Consider the following 18,627-nt stretch of genomic DNA (forward strand, 5'->3'; position numbering starts at 1 on the left):
AACAGGCTTGAAGTATATCTGCCAGTGTTCATCTAGGGAACCACTGGAATAGTTTGATTAAAGTCACCGGCAAATGTGATGATGACACCTCTCATAATGTTGTCTTAACCTTATAGTTCTTTTAGAGTTCTATCCACGGCTTCTATATTGAAACAGTGGCTCATCGAATACCCACCCTGCATTATAGGGTTACCTCTTGAAGACGCTTTGCAAATGGACCATTTTTTCTTATGAAACGCACGGAGTTTTTCTGAAGGAAGACATTCAAAGTAGTTTAAATCTTGAGTGATCAGTAAATAAGTAAAATTGCTGCAATTTAGTAAAAAAAAAAAAAAAAAAAGCCTTGCACACACATTCTTAGTGTGCTTGCTGAACTTGACCAGTTGTAAATTTTTAAAAAAAAATTTCAGTTCCATCAGGTATGCCGAAACACATTACTTTGCATTCTGCTATCATAGACGAGTTGCTGATTAGTTTCTTATTTGGTTGCGTGATTAGAAACTTACTTTTTAGTAAGTTGCAATCATGTATCAATCTTGTTACAGAGTCGTTTTCTTTGATTCTCTGCGGCGCTGACTTATAGATATTAATTATAGAAGAAATATTAAATATATAAAAAATATTAAATATATAAAAAAATCTATAGGAAATATTTTTTAAATGTTTGCCGAAAAGCAAAAGGATAAAAAAATTGATTTTATAGTGAAATTACTACAAAAAATTCTCTAAGTTTAGGATCGGAGTTTGAAAGTTGTATGCATCAAATAAGCTGAGGTTCCAAGGGTCCCTTTCTCAAAAAGTCCGAGGAACTGCGAAAATTAAAGAAAAAAAAAAGGAATTCTTAAATGAAAAAAATTCGATTAGCAAGTAGGATGAATATGATATATTCAAGAAAAAGATGAGTTTTTCTCAATCCTTGGATGTCGTCCAACCTCTTGTACTCGTTTTCGTCGAAAAAACAAAACGTTTTTGCAATTTTTTTTCGGATGGGATATTTGAAAGCTATTATTTTGTTTTATACGCTTAGATACGGTCATCATCAAGAATAATTCTCTAGATCGTTTTTATTTCTTTTTTTCTCTTCTTTGGTAATTACTTTCGCATTAAATGTTCTTTGTTCGGAAATGTTTTAATTCTTAACTGTAAATGAACGGAAACTATTTGCAATTACTCTTTGATTTAAAAACTTTCTGAACTAAATACAACTTATGTTAATTCATGTTTTTTATTTTGATTTTCGTATGCATATAATACCTGATGTAACGTATGGAAAATTGCAACTTTTTGAATCACGGCCTCACATTTAGATAAAGCTTTTGATGGTGCTTAAGCTGACAACGTTATTAATTTTCTTTTTCTCAGCATATCGCTCGAAGATAACTTTTTACAAGACATAAATATTCAATCATAATTTATTTTTACGTATACAAAAACAAAACAGTGGGAAAGTACTGGTAGCAAAATTAACTTATTAGATTTAAAAACTCGTATAAAGACATATATGCATAATTACCTGTGTCAATCAGTAAAAATGCGCCTTTCATATAGATAAAGAATTTTTCAAATAGTTGCAGTGATTCCGAAGATTACCTCGAACATATAAACATACAAAATAAACTCCCTATCTTTAAAATATTAGTATAAATGGAAAAACCTCAAAGGATAGTCCGAAATGCATGCAAAATTACGACTTTTAGAAACCCGGATTAAAGGCGATTTTTCGAAAATTCGATTTTGTTCTTTTTATATCCCAATTTTAAGAACATTTTACCGAGCAAATTATCATAACGTGGACGAGCAAATTATCATAACGTGGACTAGCAATTTACCATAACGTGGACGAGCAAACTACCTTATGCGACCATGGGCGAGCAAATTAACATAGCAGATTGACGAGAAATTCATCATCCATTATTTGTAAATATGCAGGCGAATCAAATAACCTTTTAATTTTCTGCTTCGGGCTAAGCCGTGCGGGTACCGCTAGTTTTAAATAAAAGGCGAGTAAGCACTATGATATACTTTTTTAGGTCGTGTAATGTATTTTTTAAACTTCACATTTAATTCTATTGAATTCAAAATGCCATTAATGTAGTGTTCAATTGTTTGTTTTTGTACCTTTGCTCAATTTATTGCCTAGTTTGGGTTTAGTCCGTGCATTCATTAATTCAGACTACCTAGATCTCCTATTAGACCGGATTAATTATATTGTATTCACGGAAAACGTATAGATTTGCCAGTTTTGATCTTTGCTTCGAATGGGGCAATGCAAATCTGAGTTTCAACTTTACGACGAAACGATCTTTGTATTAACATTCCGTATTATGATTTTCGATAATGATATCAACCAAATGAATTTTACTTCTAAATGATGCTGATTAAAAGCAGAGGAAAATTGCTTTGTATCCATCCTTTCTCTCTATTGGCTGATTGAAAGTGACCTCGCTGACCCAGTTTAGCTCCGTCGCTTTAATTTTGCACTATAAATTCCAATCTGATACAATAACTGTGCACACTATTCGAGCCCTCTCTTACTCACGCAACATTTACGCCTAACTATGTCATAATTAATTTTTTCTCTCATCGGACGATCTACGCAATTATTTCAACAAATGTTATCGATTGCGCTAATGGGGCGAGTAAATTTTATTTAATTGAAGCATTTTATTGGGGGCCACTTCATGCAAATGTTAATGGCTCGAGCAATAAATGTTTTTGCGAGACATTGCGTATAAGGGGAGGCAGAATCTTCATCGGGGATTAGGGCAATCATAATTTATGCCTCCGCGAAATAATTGCAGCCATTTCGCAGATATTCCAATTTCGGAATCGGGAGAAAATTTTTCAGATTAAAAGTCATTCGCTGGAGATGAGAAAAATCAACTGTGCGATCGATTGGGAGAGATAGAGAGAGAGAGAGAAAGAGAGTTCCACCACGCGATCGTTAAATTTAATGGGAGGCGAGGCTTACTAAAACATCACATGCAAATAAAGAAAACTAGAATAAGCACCCATTTGCTACAAGACAGCGATCCACAATGTTTAATGAACTAAGAATACTCCTAGCTTTCCGAAAAGAAGAGAGTCAGCATACGAGCAGTCCCAAATTAATTATCGAGGAAAAGAAATGAGGGAAAAGATTTAGCGATATTAATTTTTCAAATAAACGAAACGCGATGCATTTCTGTCTCGTCACGCGGCGTTACGTTTTTAAATACCGAGTGATTTATTCTGCGATTATTCGCACATTGTTTCATTAATTACACAGAGCATTCGCAAGATCATTTTTATGAAAGTAATAATTCCCATTAATGTGACGTTGTATCATGTTGACTTCATAATTTCTAAAAGTTAGGAATTGTCGGAAGTTGTGCACTTTTAGTGATAAAAATTAAGTCATATCATGAACAGCCTAAAATTATTAAATCAAGTTTATTTGATGAAGATATTTTGTAATCTGTATAAAAATCGTGCTTGATTGCAAAATGTTAGTGAAGAATTAATAACACTGAGAAATCTCAACACACAGTAATTTTTAGTTCCTTTTACAAAAAAGGAAGTATTGTATTCGCGAAAAAATTTTCACTCAAAAATCGCCCTTAATTTCCATTTTGCTCACCCCCAAATGAATGTTGAGTTTTTTTTTCGATTCGAATACATGCGGAAAAGTGCCTAAGAATGTATAGACACGCGAAATATCCATTTTGACCATCACCGAGGTAATTACAACGACTTTTCTCGTGACGTCTGTATGTATGTGCGTATGTGTGTATGTGCGTATGTGCGTATGTATCTCGCATAACTCAAAAATGGTATGTCCTAGAAAGTTGAAATTTGGTACATAGACTCGTAGTGGGGTCTAGTTGTGCACCTCCCCTTTTGGTTGCTTTCGGATGTTCCTAAGGGGGTCTTTTGCACCTTTTTGGGGGGAAATCATTGTTAATATCAATGCAAACTTAAGTGGTGTTATAATTTGGTAAACACTTGGTGACGTATCGCCAAGCTTTTGGTCGCCAAGTTTTTTCGCCAACTTGGCGACGATTTTTTTTTTTGAAGATAATAACTGTGGCACAGTATAAGGGATTACTGTATTTTTTTAGATTATAAAACAGATATCATTTTCAAGTTAGCGTCACTTTTAATTGCAGTTTTTTACTATTTTTTAAAATATTTTAACTTTTTTGATTAATATAATCATTATTTTGCATTTTGAAAAATAAGAAAGAAAGTGGATAAATGTAACTGGGTTAAATGTTAAAAAAATGAATGACATTAATTATTAAGTTTCCAGGCTTTGTACAGTCGTTCAGTTTTAATATCAAGTAACTTGTAGGTTTTTAATATCATTAGTTTTGATCGTATATGTATTTTGCTTTTTAACATGCGTTTTAAAAAGAGAAATATCGTCTTGTATTCGCGAAAAAATTTTCACTCAAAATTCGGCATTTATTTCCATTTTGCTCACCCCCGAATGAGTTTTTCTTTCAACTCGACCACACGCGGATAAGTGCCTAAGAACGTATAAACACCTGAAATATCCATTTTGACCTTTCCCGAGTTAATTACAACGACTTTTCTCGTGACGTCCGTATGCACGTATGTCTGTATGTGAGTATGTGCGTATGTGCGAATGTATGTCGCATAACTTAAGAACGGTATGTCCTAGAAAGCTGAAACTTGGTACGTAGACTCCTAGTGGGGTCTAGTTGTGCACCTCCCCTTTTGGTTGCGTTCGGGTGTTTCTAAAAGGGTTTTTCGCCCCTTTTTGTGAGGAAATCATTGTTAATTTCGATGTATACTCAAGTGGTGTTATAAATTGGCGGAACTTGGCAATGTATCGCAAGTTTTTGGTCGCTAAAATTTGTAGCCAACTTGGCGACAAATTTGGCATTTTTTAAAAAATCTGGTTTCAATTTGGCCACTGGTGGTGATATTCAGAGATTAATCTACTGAATCACATTAAAATTGCCAATAATGGGAAAATGACGTTAAAATTGGAGTAAAAGGAAGTCATGTGATGCACACATCAGCTCGTTGTTAAATAAAATTAGGCTATGTAGATTGTAGTACCGCCATGTAAAGCCATATTGATAGGGCTACCAGAAGTCTGGATTTCGTCTGAACAGTTCGGTTCGTCTGAACTCATACCCCATCCGGATTGACATCCGGACTTGAACAATGTCCGGATTCGAAAAGTTAAATTATATCTCCCTTGATGACTACTCTGTAGTCATCAAGTTTAACTCTTTTAACGTTCGTTTCATTTTCAGTTCTATTAGTCAATTCGTTTAACATTTCACGATAATAATCACAATCTTGATTTATACTAACTACGATTGATCATGTAGTAACTGAATACTTAGAGCTTAGGAGGGAAAAACCATTATGGAAACACATATGTTTCGAGGTTATAAAAGCCCATTTTCAAGTATAAAAAATCCGTTTGAAAGTTTCTTACAAGTTGTTTCGGTATGAGGGTATAAGTGTTTTTTACTTCTTGAATAGCCATTCTTTAGAAAAAAGAGGTGTTGAAACAATATCATTTTAATATTCAAATGTATTAAAATCATGATTCTTTAAAAAAAAGTTATTAAGTACTATAAGAAAAAAACAAATGAACTATTTGAAAATAACGTCGTAACTTTATGAAGAGTTAAGAAAGAAGTTTTATGGAAAAGAGTGATCAAAAATTACCGATACTCCACTAACCTTTCCACTCTCATTATGATGAAAGTATCCGGATTTGACCCAATGCAAATGGTAACCCTACATCATCTAGGCAACTGTTACAAAATGTTTGAATGCAAAATTCCAATTCTTCTAAACTGGTCAGGTGGAGCTTAAAAAATCGAAACGAAGTTTTAAAAAAAACTCGGAAAGATTCGCTATTTTAGATAGTAATCACTCCTAACGCAGACTAATGATTCTCCAGGCTGTTTTCTTTGATGATGATCCGTACATTAAAGCAAAACATACACCAAGACCCTTCTGTCGAGAGAAAAAAAATAAGACAAAGTTTAGAAGAACAGGAGCAAAATATAATAAAACTGTTCAGGGTCACGCTTGAAAAATCTCTTATGACCTGAATTATTCAGCGATCTAGGCCTCAACTTGGTTCTGCTTTTCTAAAGACACCATCTACGAATACTTAACGAGTTCTGGAGCCGACTCAATTGGATCGCGAAAGATCACTGCCAAATAGGTCTTAGAAATGTTCGGACGCTCGATAAAATAAAGAGACAAAACCTAACTTGAAAAAAAAAAAAAAAAAAAAAATCGGTTGTTAACATTTCTGACGGATTAGTTGTGAGTTCAGACAAACTAATGAGCGTCACATGAAATATTAAGCAGGAAGAGTAAAAAATAAGAATAGCTGCTTCATTTGACTGCATAATTGCTGACGCTTTCCAGAAAGATGTATCGTCGAGACAACCAAATCACAAGATTTGACACGCGAGTCGTTAAAGGTGCAGAGTTAATCCAACGTCGAGTTACTGAGATGAAATTTAAACTCTCCTTTGAACAGATTATAAAAATGCGCGAATGAGTTTAATATCAGCATATCTTAACTCCGAGGTTCCTAAATTTTCCCCGTTCGCGGCATCGTTTGAAGAATTAAAATTGTCTCAAGGCACCCTATCTACGTTTATCATGTTATACACTTTGATACCTCTTTTGACTCCTTGCCTCTGTCTGCGGCATCCTAGGGTGCCGCTGCACTATCTTTGGGAACCCCCGCCTTAGCTGAATGCACACACACACACACACATCCGTTATTCATCTATCTTTTAAATAAGGAACGTTCCAAATGAAACGGTAAGAAAAATGGTTCAAACTAAACTGGTTGAAATTTGAAATTAATTTAGGATACTGTACTGAGCCCCAGTCGTACACAAAAAAATCTTTTTTTAAAAATGTAAAGTCTTCTTGAGTTCCCTGCAAAAAAAAAAAAAAAAAAAAAAAAAAAATCCAACCCAGACAATTTGTAACTATGGCGGCGAAAAGTTCGCCCTCTAAATAAATATAAAGACAACAGTTGTCGTGGTAACCTGAAAAATCAGAGCAACATCAACTTTGGTCAAGTAATAAGCAATTCGTGATTGCTCAATAAACTTAACAAAATTTTTACTACCCTCCATAATATCAACGCCTCGGATTTTACCTTCTATTTCATAATAACAACAACCAAAATAAAAAGCCAAATCTTTGAAGATTCTATTTTAGAACAGCAGAAAGGAATCGCAGCCTATATATAAATCCATCGTCCTGTATTTTCGTCACGCACAAAATGCGTTTAAATTCGAACCATTTCATGGAAATTTGGAGCCACTCGGCGTGTGCTCACAGCTTCCTTTACCGACAGCGACATTTATCTGAGAATGGAGTTCCTCTGAATCGGAGATAGTTCCGATTCTTTGAAGATCGTGAAATAAGTGAATGAAAGATATCGGAATTTTTACAGCGGAAACGAGCGAAAGTTGGAACAAAATATTTTCAACCGATTGCCCTTTTTGATACACTGAACTTCTATTGTTAATCCTTCTTTTTACAATTATCTGTTACGGAAATCGGAAAGTAATTTTGTTTTCCTCTAATAAATGAATTTTTAACAAGTTTTATTTTTAATATATGTAAATACCCTCTTTACACTGTAAAAGCAATTCAGAAACGCTCCTGGAAAATAATGGGCAGATGATGTGCTCAATATCTGCTAGTAACGTATCTAGTAAAAAACCAGAACATTTTTTGCTATAAGTCAGTAAGGGTAACCCCCGCTCTAAGTTCAATGACACAAATCCCCCCCCCCCCAATATTCTCAACCGTCTCTCCCTTTTTTTATCTTTCTTTTTTTAATTTACTTTTTAAAAAATATTTTTTTTTTCATTTATTTATTTGTTGATTTGTTGTTAATTATTATAATTTTATTAGAAACGTTCTGTGCTACACCAATGACATATACACACACAAACTAAATACATAAATGAAATAAAATCTAAACAGAATAAAATAAAATAATTTAAATTAAAAATAAATTAATAAATAAATTTTAATAAATTAATATAAATAAACAAATTTAAATAAACAAATTTAAATAAATAAATTTAAATAAATATAAAAAAAGTTAAAAAGTCCTTCCCAAAAATTTTGATGGCGCATCTTGCGCCATAATCTGCCCCTGTGGGTACCCCATGCCTAAAATTCTCCTGGAATCTTTCTGAAGAACTCAGAAATCTCCCTGGTCAAAGTCAGTCATATCTCTGGAACCTTAGGAGAAAACTTAGGTTAGTTTAAAACAACTGATTGGTACCTTCCTGATTTACAAAGAAAACTGCAGAGCTAAGACAGAATTGCAAGTACCAAGAATTTCACTTGCCTGCAATGCTTGTAAAGCTACGGAATCCAAAGACTTATTCGCTCTCATGGGGAGCTTAGTCCATCTGGACGAGACGAAATCGAAATGAAACCGATACTCTTAATAAATACGCTTAATTAATCTTTAAACTGGAAGATGAAAATATTTTTCACAATAGTAAGAAAACTGCATTCTTACAACTTCTACAGAAATTCAGGAAATTTTCTGACAAAGATATTTGACTTTCAGAGGAAATTGATGAAAAATCTGTGAAATCTCGAAATATTCCTAGGAAATAATCAGTGACGTTTCGGGATTTTTTTACAGTGTATTTTCAATTTGATAAAACGTAGTTGGTTTTAGAGCAAAATGTCAGTGAGATTTCATTTTGGAAGTGATTCTTTTTCCAAGAATCATATCCAATATGACATCTTACTTTTTCTGTCCTATAGTGTTTAGAATAATGATAAATCAGATGCTGCATTGTCTGAGGAGGACAAAGGGTGGGAAATTACACCACAGTTAAATTTTTTTTTCAGAAGAGTGATTTTGCATATTGATGTTTGAGAACAAAGCTTTCTCTGTTGACAATTGGTGGAATAAACTCGCCCGACATTGCACCATTTGAACTCCTTTCATTCTGTTATGAAAATGCGTGATGTCACACTTTTATTTTACCCTTCTCCTCCTCAAATCGTGACATCTTTTGTGGGCGACCCTTTATGACATTACGACAAATGCAACATTTCGACAATAAACCAAGGCTGAAAATTTCTCCAATGCTTATGAAACTGAGAACGAAAAAACGCAGTGAATCTAAATTTGAAATTTGGACCATACAATTGCTCTGTCAACACAATAATATATATTAAGTCAATGCAGTAATGTGATTAACAAGTAATCTGTGACAGTGCATCCATTACTAGATTACGCAGGATTAAACACAACACCAAAACTGTCGGTATGCATATTAATAAGCCTATCAGATTGATTAGTAACATAATTTAATGATTCTGAGTTCAAGATTATATATACAACACCTAATCCGTTACGATGTACAAAAGTTAAAACATTGATTGTAACCGATATGTGAGAGAATTTCAAGATTCTGGGCTAAATGAGAGCTTTAGAAACTGATTATTGCGGCGTAGTGGACTGTATTCCAAATCAGGAATGAGAGAGGACGAATTTTTAACTTGCATGAAAAAGTCTTTACACCTTATGTACATAATTTATACAATATGATTCCGAGATTCATTACAAACTACCGATATAGGTGCATTAAAATAGGGATTAATACAGGGTGATCCAGAAGTCAGGAATAACTCTAAAAATTAATAATTCGAAAACGAATGATGATAAAAAGATGGGGTTAGAGCTGAACGAATGGAAAAGAAACTGGTTTTCGTGTGGCAACGAACCAAAAATAGTTCTGTTTTCGACCAATAGATGGCGGGCGCTATAGCTTTATATTTCTTCGTAGTTCTTATAATACAATTTTTAGTGCAAACTGCATTTTTGAGCAATCACGATTGCTTATTTTTCACATTTGACCGTCTTTGATGTCCGTGGCTTTTTCAACCTCCACCGTCACCTGCAGGCGCGACTCCGTCCCCTGGTAGCCGCGGTCGGTGGCGTCCATGGATTACACACATACACGCTCATACACATACGCACTCACACACATACGCACTCACACACATACACACACGCGCCTTTACACACACGCCAACGTGCATACACAGAGAAACACACACACAAAAGCCTACACATACACAACTAATACACAAGTCTCCGTTCAAGAGGATAGGTAGGCTTGGAGGGACAAGAGCCGTGTCTAGAAACAAGCGAGTAGGGTAGAAACCAATGAGTAGGTTCTTGTCTCAACTCGTGATTGCGGAAAACATAATTTGAATTCAAAATATCAGAATTCAAATTAATTTCTTCATATATATATATATATATATATATATATATATATATATATATATATATATATATATATATATATATATATACTTTTTTTTCTTGCCTTCGTTTAGTAAAATTAGTTTTTTTTTAAAAATCTGTTTTCGTTTTCGAATTATTCAATTTTAAAGTTGGCCCTGTTTGGATCACGCGGTACTTTGTGTTGAAGCAAAAATAATAATGCTCATTTTTCAAGCTCTACGAAAAACCATGCCATTCTGTAAGAGAGATATCCAGCTGTATTGAGTTCAGGAAAGAAGACTGTTCCGATTGGATTCCAGAAATTGAGTTTATAGAATACATCCTTTATAAAAATTGTCTTGCTGATGGCACTGATGGTTAATCGCCCAGAGCTTTTTGTTTTAACACCTATTCTAATGCAACAGTTTCTTTCCATGTAAGGACATGAATAAGTCTGCTACCCCCCCCCCCCCCCCCCGAATGTAAAATCTGGCTCATGTTTTAAATGATGTAAAAAAAATATTAAATAAGGTTCTAATCAAAAAATAATTACGTACTATTCTGAAATTTTTTTAATTAAATTTTCTTTTTCAGTGCAGGACTTCATAAACACTTTGCATTAATAATAGAAACAAAAAGTTCTGCTAATTGCTACGACATTTTCTTTTATCAAGGTAGACGGAACGCAAGGAAAAGAAAAATTTAATAAAAAGTTTGACCTTTCTTTTCCAAATAACTTCCATTATAAAATGAGAATCGGAGAAACAAAAACAAGCAAATGGAAAAAGTCCCCGAATTGCTTAAAACAAAACATCGCTCCGGGCGAAATAAAAAGCGACAGCCGTCTGAAATGCCGTTTTCATTAAAATCCTCAATCATCACAATTTAAAAGCAATTGCTAACGGATTTCGGAAATTATTTTTTTCTCGACATGTTTGAAAATCCGTTTTTACCCCTACACTCCGCTCGAAGAGTGATGTCTCACAATTTTTTGATTATTTCCGCTTTTGCGAGAGAAGCAAGGGCACGGGAAAGAACATCCCAGCGTTGCGTAGCAACTGCCTCATCGTCGGCTGGGGGAGAAAAAAAACGCGATTTCCGTGTGTTTTCTTTTTAATAATACGCAATTCTTGGAAGAAAAGAGTACAGAAAATTGAAGACCACACACCTTTCTATATAATCTCACTTTTTTTTCAGTACTTTTGATGAATTTCCTTTAAAGGAAATGAGAAATGCAGAAGATGCGCTGATGTGTTTTAGAATGAAATGATCTTACTTTCTTTGTATGGGGACAGGTAACCTATGACAGGGGTTCCCAACCTGGGTGTCGCAGGAAGAGGCCAGGGATGCCAGGATGTGTCCATGGTACCAATGTATGTGCAAAGGGGGTGAGCCAAATATGGCCCTAAACCTAAAAAGCAAAATAGCCTTTTTTTTTCTGTTAAAACTGTTGAAAAACATAACTGGAACGTATAAATGGGGTTGTTTCCATTAGTCAAAAGTACTAATTTTAGTGAGGCTGTGGTGGCCTGATCGGTAAGCCATCGGACTTGTAACCGGAGGGTCTCGGGTTCGATCCTCGCTGGTCGAAGATCCACCGTCGTTATTAATGGTGACTGGGCGATGTTAAATATGCTCGGGGTCACAATGTCCTCCAAGTGAAACGATACCTCTGGGGGTGCTAGACCAGAAAGTTATTCGGTTCTGGTCTGGTTCTAAATTATCGAACTATCCGTAGATGGTGCTGCCATCTATTGTGTTGTCTGAGCCAAATCGGACTTCCACCTAGAAATAGGCGTTCGATTTAACGGAAGCCGTAACCCCTCTGCCTTAAAATCGAGAAGCATCGCAACTCGGGCTCGGGTTCCCGACCGAGTGGCATAAGTAACAACAACACTACTTTTAGTTACTAAAGTAGAAAGAAGGAGCAAAAAATAATAACGTAAAGCGAGGAAAATCTTTTATTTTCAAAATGTTTAATTTTAAATTAATTTTCTAAAATGTCCGATTTTTCAAGCAAGGAGTGGTCTTTATGAAGTCACAAGTGATGTACTTTGACGCTACTCCACTCGTGCGCTGAATGTTTGCACTTGCTATTTACCGCTTTTCCAGGTTATGATAATTTAGATGCGAATTGAATATTGCACTCTTTGCTAATGGTATCAGTGAATGGCGTTTCATCATTTGCGATGTCATGTGCAGAAGCATAAAAAAGAAATTGAATTTGCACACCGATTAAAATATTTTTTTAAAAAATATTTAACTTTGTCAAATCATTTGAAAAATGGTCAGATCCTATGTTTTTAAAGCATGTTCTTTCAACAAAAAAAAATAAAATAATAATAATATTTCGAAAACGACCCAATTTTTTTTGGTTTTACTTTTATTTTCTTATTTTTTATGAATTATCTGATATATATGCAAAAGCTGGATCTAGTTCAATCCAGCGAGATACTAGATTATGAATTTTTGGTTGGCCATATTTGGCGCACTTGTCCTATACAATAGAGATGAACTGGGGTTCGTCAGAGAATTCTAATTCTTAAAAGGGTGCCACGAGTCGAAGAAGTTTAGGAACCCCTGACCCATGGGCCTCTTTTTCTGTGTACCTAAACGGACTGAGAGAAAGACACACACACACGCGTATACCAGAAAGATCAGTTAGTTTTCTAATGAATTCAGGATTCATTATTTAGAGGGTAGTTTTTTGCGTTTACCGGTGGAAAAATCCGCACAAAGTTGCTCGTGTCTTAAGATTGTACGAACTCTGAATTTTTAAAACCGATTCGGTACTGATTGACGGAGGAAATGCTCAAGTAAATGTTGTTGACTGACGGCATAGCAGCTAGAAATCTCTGAAAAGTGTTCAAACAAAATCAGGTCGGTTCCGAAACTTTAAAAATATTGTTTTCCGAAAGAGCATGCTTAAAAACATAGGAGTTGACCATTTTGTATTTAATTTGACGAAGTTTACTATCTAAAAGAATATTTAAATTGGTGCGCAGACTCAATTTCATTTTTTACGCTGCTGCGCATCACATCACAAATGATGAACTGCCATTCACTGTTGCCATTAGAGCAGCGCGCAACATTTAATTCACTTCTTTACTCATATGTAGTGGCCACGATATGGTTGATTGCAAGCGTAGAGAGCAATATTTAACTCGCTTCTGAGTTATCATAACTTGGAAATGCGGTAGACAGCAAGCGTGAACGTTCAGCGCGCCAGTGGAATGCGCCAAAGTGCATCATCATCCTAAAGACAACGCCTTGTTTGAAAAATAGGACATTAAAAAAAAAATAAATAAATAAAAAATAACTGTTGGGAAAATAAAAGTATTTTTTGGGTCCATGCTTTTCTTTTTGCTCATTCTATCAACTTCAGAGACTAAAAGTAGTACTTTTGACTGAAGAAAACAGCCCCATTATGAAATTCCCAGTAACAGTAATTGGTGCAAAAAACATTCAAATAGAGCAACTAGTTTGGGACGGAAGGAGCAAAATGTTAGGATTGGCAACATGGCCTAAAATCAAGAGTTGTGAAGGGGGGGGGGGGGCTTAAAACCAAGAATTGTACAGGGGGAGGCGTAAACTCCAAAAGTTTCCCTGGTTGTGCTGTTGTCAATACTCGACTACTCACTAGCGTTCAGGTCGTACATAGTTGAGAGGATTAAACTCAATCATAACAGATTATATCAATAGCTGATGAAAATATTAATTATACATTCCAGGTTATTAATTATACATTGCAGTTTTTTTTTTTTTACTTAAAGAGCATAATTTACGAAACTTGCTGATTAGGGGTTTCAAAAATTTTCCTGTAAACCAGCATATCTACTAGAAAATATTCATATTTATACTATGCAGTGTGTATTTTAATTACACGTACATGTATTAGCTTTTTATGTCCCCAAATTATTTGTTTTTTTTTTTTTTTTCAAAAGTATTTTGTAATGTCCCAAAATCATCCCTTGATTTACGGATATGTCCTCAAATGGATGAAAAGAAATATGGTCATCATACGCTAAAGGCAAGCAAAGAAAACAGTTGCACTTGAAAAAAAGAAAATTCATGCGGAAAAATTTCAAGAGCGAGATGAGTTTAGCAAAAACTTAAAACTAGAAATTCATTTCCTTTATTATTCTGTCAACACAATTGTGTTTCGGATTTAATATTTGAAAGCAAGTAATTGTTTTTAACTCATTGTAAATAAATGTAAGAACACAAAACCTTCGTATTCACAAAAACTGTGAACGAAAATAATTTTTAATCAAACATGACGTTTATCAAATCATGAAACTCCGCAGCCTGAATTTCATTTTACAAGTAACCAATGCATCTGTAACCTAATTTCCTTTTATTTTGAAAATAGAATAGAAATTATTTAATTTCACATTTCAAGGGATTTCACATATTTTCTTTCATTTAAATAATTAATACTAATGCTTTTTGTTTTTTAATTCTTCTTTTGGGTAATGTTGAAAAAAATCAACTGAAGTGCTCTATTTTATTTCGTCCACACGGCGCATTTTTATGTTGAACTAAAATATAATAGTTTGAAAAGGTGTCACGTGTTTCACGATACATAAAACCTGGCAAATGGGATTCTTAGAATCGGAATGTTGAAAGTGACTGTCAAAATGAAAAGAAAGAATCGTTAGCCTTTTCCCACGCTCCTTTATCTTGAAAAACTCATTAAAAATTAATTAAAAGAACGAGTTTTGTCCAAATTGTCGTCTGCTTTATTTAGCACGCGTCGTCAAACTTCTCTTAAGTAAGGCGATGTTTTAATATTTATTACGTTATTTGAAGCTTAATTTTATGTTTAAAACTAAGACGTCAGATTAAATTACGATTTGTATTTAAGAAGACTTGATGAAATATGCATGAAGCTTAGTTTCAAAATAATTTCTTTTAAGAACTTTTTTGTTCTTTCAAAATGCTCACGGAACGCTAAGAGCAACATTTGAATAATTCGATATGCATACTACATATAGGAATGTAGTCAAATATCTATTGAGAACGTAAAAGGACATTAAAAGGCAAATTTTAGTTTTATTTGTTTCACTAAATCAGTAGAATAATGGCAAAAAGCACATAAGCTATACATTTCACTAAAAAATTGATAAAAATAATTTAAAAAAACTTATTACTCGTATATTGAAACTAACTAGAGAAGCAAGAGGAGCAATAGAGGATAATAATTCTTCTTTGCATTAAAGCATTTTAAAATGCCAAATGTTAACAGCATTTGGTATATGACATTCAATATATTTATATCTATACAGTATAATAATCTTCATATAAATAATAGCCAATGATCGAGTAACTCGCGTGTTTTAACAATGAAACTCACTCCACGGCATTATAATCTTATATAATTAAAAACTGAGCGCATGGATCTACGTATCTATGTATGTGTGTATCTATGCACATTTCTAGAAGTCCTGTGAAGCAAGCTTTTGAAAAGAAGAAATGGTCTTTCAGAACTGAAAATTCAGGATACATTGAAAAGGAAGGTTGTAAAATATCCTAAAAGAAAGTCAAGTGTTCTAAAGTATCAAGAAAAAAATTTTTGAATGAGATTCTGAACCGTCTATATATACTCCAATCCCTCGTAAAATACAGCGCACATTTTCAGGTTTACGCTCTATATGTTAATTGTCAATGTTTTGATAAGATCTGTCAATATCTATAAAAAGTAAATTTAATCGATGGTATATCGAAAAATAGGAGATCTGTTAAACCATGCACTAAGCACAAATTTTTAAGAAAATACAGCATACAGTATTTCAAGGTCACAGTGGAGCCTGTTCAGTGCGAAAAACTTAGCCACACAGCAAGAAAGTCGTGAGAGAACTTAACGTCTTGCCATGAATTTCTATTGGTTGGCTCATTTGGTATATATACCGGTGTCCACACTTAAAAATTCAGGAAGATTTTCTGGTAATTGTTACTCTAAAATGACGGACTAACGCATAGCTGATTTTTACGGTAATTTATACCGGAGAAATAAGCGATCCCAGCGCCAATTGGTTGCTGCGGCCTACCCAGGATACCGTAAAATTTTACAGTAACATTTGATTTTTACGGTAATAGTTACTGGCAACATGGATGCCAGTAACAATTAACGTAAATTTTCCGGAAAATTTTTAACAGTGCACGTGATGACGTTCGGTTCTCTCACGTCTTTTTTGTTGTGAGGCTAGAGTTTTTTTAGTGATGAAGAGGCTCTATTGTAGCCTTAAATAGCTATATGCTGTATTTTCTTGAAAATATGTGCTTTATTTACCTTGGTTTCTAACTTTTATCAACAAGAACGATTCTTGAAAGTATTTTTCAAGAGACACATACATACGGATGAAATTTCGACGAATCATAGGATCCAGAAATCGTAGCGTCAATAAAACTGAAATCTGAAAGGAGCAAGAACAAGCATTTCAAACAAGGTACATGTAACTTAGATAGGCTTGCCAGACGTCACGGTTTGAGCAGGACCGTCCCAGTTTTCAGACAAAATCCCGGTATCCTGGCCTGTTTACTTCACGTCTCGGAAAAAGATAAATTACAAATGACCAAAAGGTCAAAGGTCAAAAGGTCTGAAATAAATAAATAAATAATTGAAGGATTATTTAAGATAATTACTTTATCATTTGTAATATTGACTTGTAAAATTAATACCGGATTAGCTTGTGAAATTTTTTAAAGACTAAATACAAACGAGCTGATGTGTGCATCACAATTTAAAGATAATAGTGCCTCGGAGTGAGCAAAGAATCATATATTTTCACCCCAAGTTTGTTGCGAACCGAAGCAAAGAAAACGTTTCATACATATAAATTTTCGTAATGTTGGCAGTTTTAATGTGATTCAATGGTTAACTCTCTAAATATGGCCAAATTGAAACAAGATTAAAAAAAAAAAAATAATTTGAATTTTGACATCTTGAATTCAAATTATGTTTTTCGCAATCACGAGTGTGTGTATGTAGGCGTGTGTGTTTGTGTGTGGGGAGTATATGTGTTTGTGTGTAGGGGTATGTGTATGTGTGTGTGGGCATGTGTGTTTGTGTCTGTGTGCAGGCATGAATGTGTGGGTAGTTGTGTGTATGTGTGTGTGTATGTATAGGCGTTTGTATGTATGCGTGTGTGTATGTGTTTGTGTGTGTATGTGTGTGTGTAGTTGTGTATGTATGCGCGTGTGTGTAGGACATAGATGCAACCTGAAGACGGCTTTCGCTATAGGAGCAGCATCGTGAGGACCCGGTCGACGGTGATGCTGCAGAGGATGGCGGTGGGAAAATAAAATGATAGAAACGCCAAAAACAGTCAAATGAAAGCAATAAGCAATCGTGATTGCTCCAAAAAAAAAACCCCGCCAAATTCGCCGCCAAGTGTTTGCCAAATTATAGCACCGCTTGAGTTAACATCGAAATTAACAATGATTTTACCCCTAAAAGGTGTAAAAGACCCCCTTTGGAACATCCGAATGCAACCAAAAGAGGAGGTGCACTACTAGACCCTACTTAGAGTCTATGTACCAAATTTCAACTTTCTAGGACATACCGTTCTTGAGTTATTCGAGATACATACGCACATACACAGATACGCACATACGCGCGTACATACATACGTCACGAGAAAACTCGTTGTAATTAACTCGGGGATCGTCAAAATGGATTCTTCAGGTGTCTATACGTTCTTAGGCATGTATCCACGTGTGGTCGGTTTGAAAAAAAAAAAAAAAAATCAATATTCATTCGGGGGCGAGCAAAATGGAAATTAAGGCCGATTTTTGAGTGAAAATTTTTTCGCGAATACAATACTTCCTTTTTTTGTAAAAGAAAGTAAAAAGACTGTCCAAAGAAGTCCTATAAAATGAAAAGTACGTACATCTAAATATTGTTAAATTTTTTATTCATCATTCAAAGTGTTTTTTCTAACTAAAATAAATTATACATCTAAAAAGTGAAATGTTAAAATTTTATCTGCTTTTGTCATTTTTTATTACTCCTGTTTTAGGTTCATAATTAGTAACCATTTATTCATAGCATAGAGAATAATGTGCCCTATAAAACACACCAAAAGCTAGCCTTAGGTGTGTAACCTTTCGAATAAGTGCGACGCAAGGGGAGAAAGAGGGACATTCGGATGTCACGGTTGAACACTTCAGAAATCTGGCCAGTCTATATTTCTGAAGATAATACACGTACTTAGATAATACTAGCAAATAAATTCTGATAGATAAATCGTAAGATCAATAGACTGGATTGCTGTCAAGAACGACGAAATTAGAAACAAACAAGAGCTATCATTTCCTTTTATATAAAAACATGCATACAATTG

The sequence above is a fragment of the Uloborus diversus genome, chromosome 8, assembly GCF_026930045.1.
Source record: "Uloborus diversus isolate 005 chromosome 8, Udiv.v.3.1, whole genome shotgun sequence".
NCBI classification, from domain to species: Eukaryota; Metazoa; Arthropoda; class Arachnida; order Araneae; family Uloboridae; genus Uloborus; species Uloborus diversus.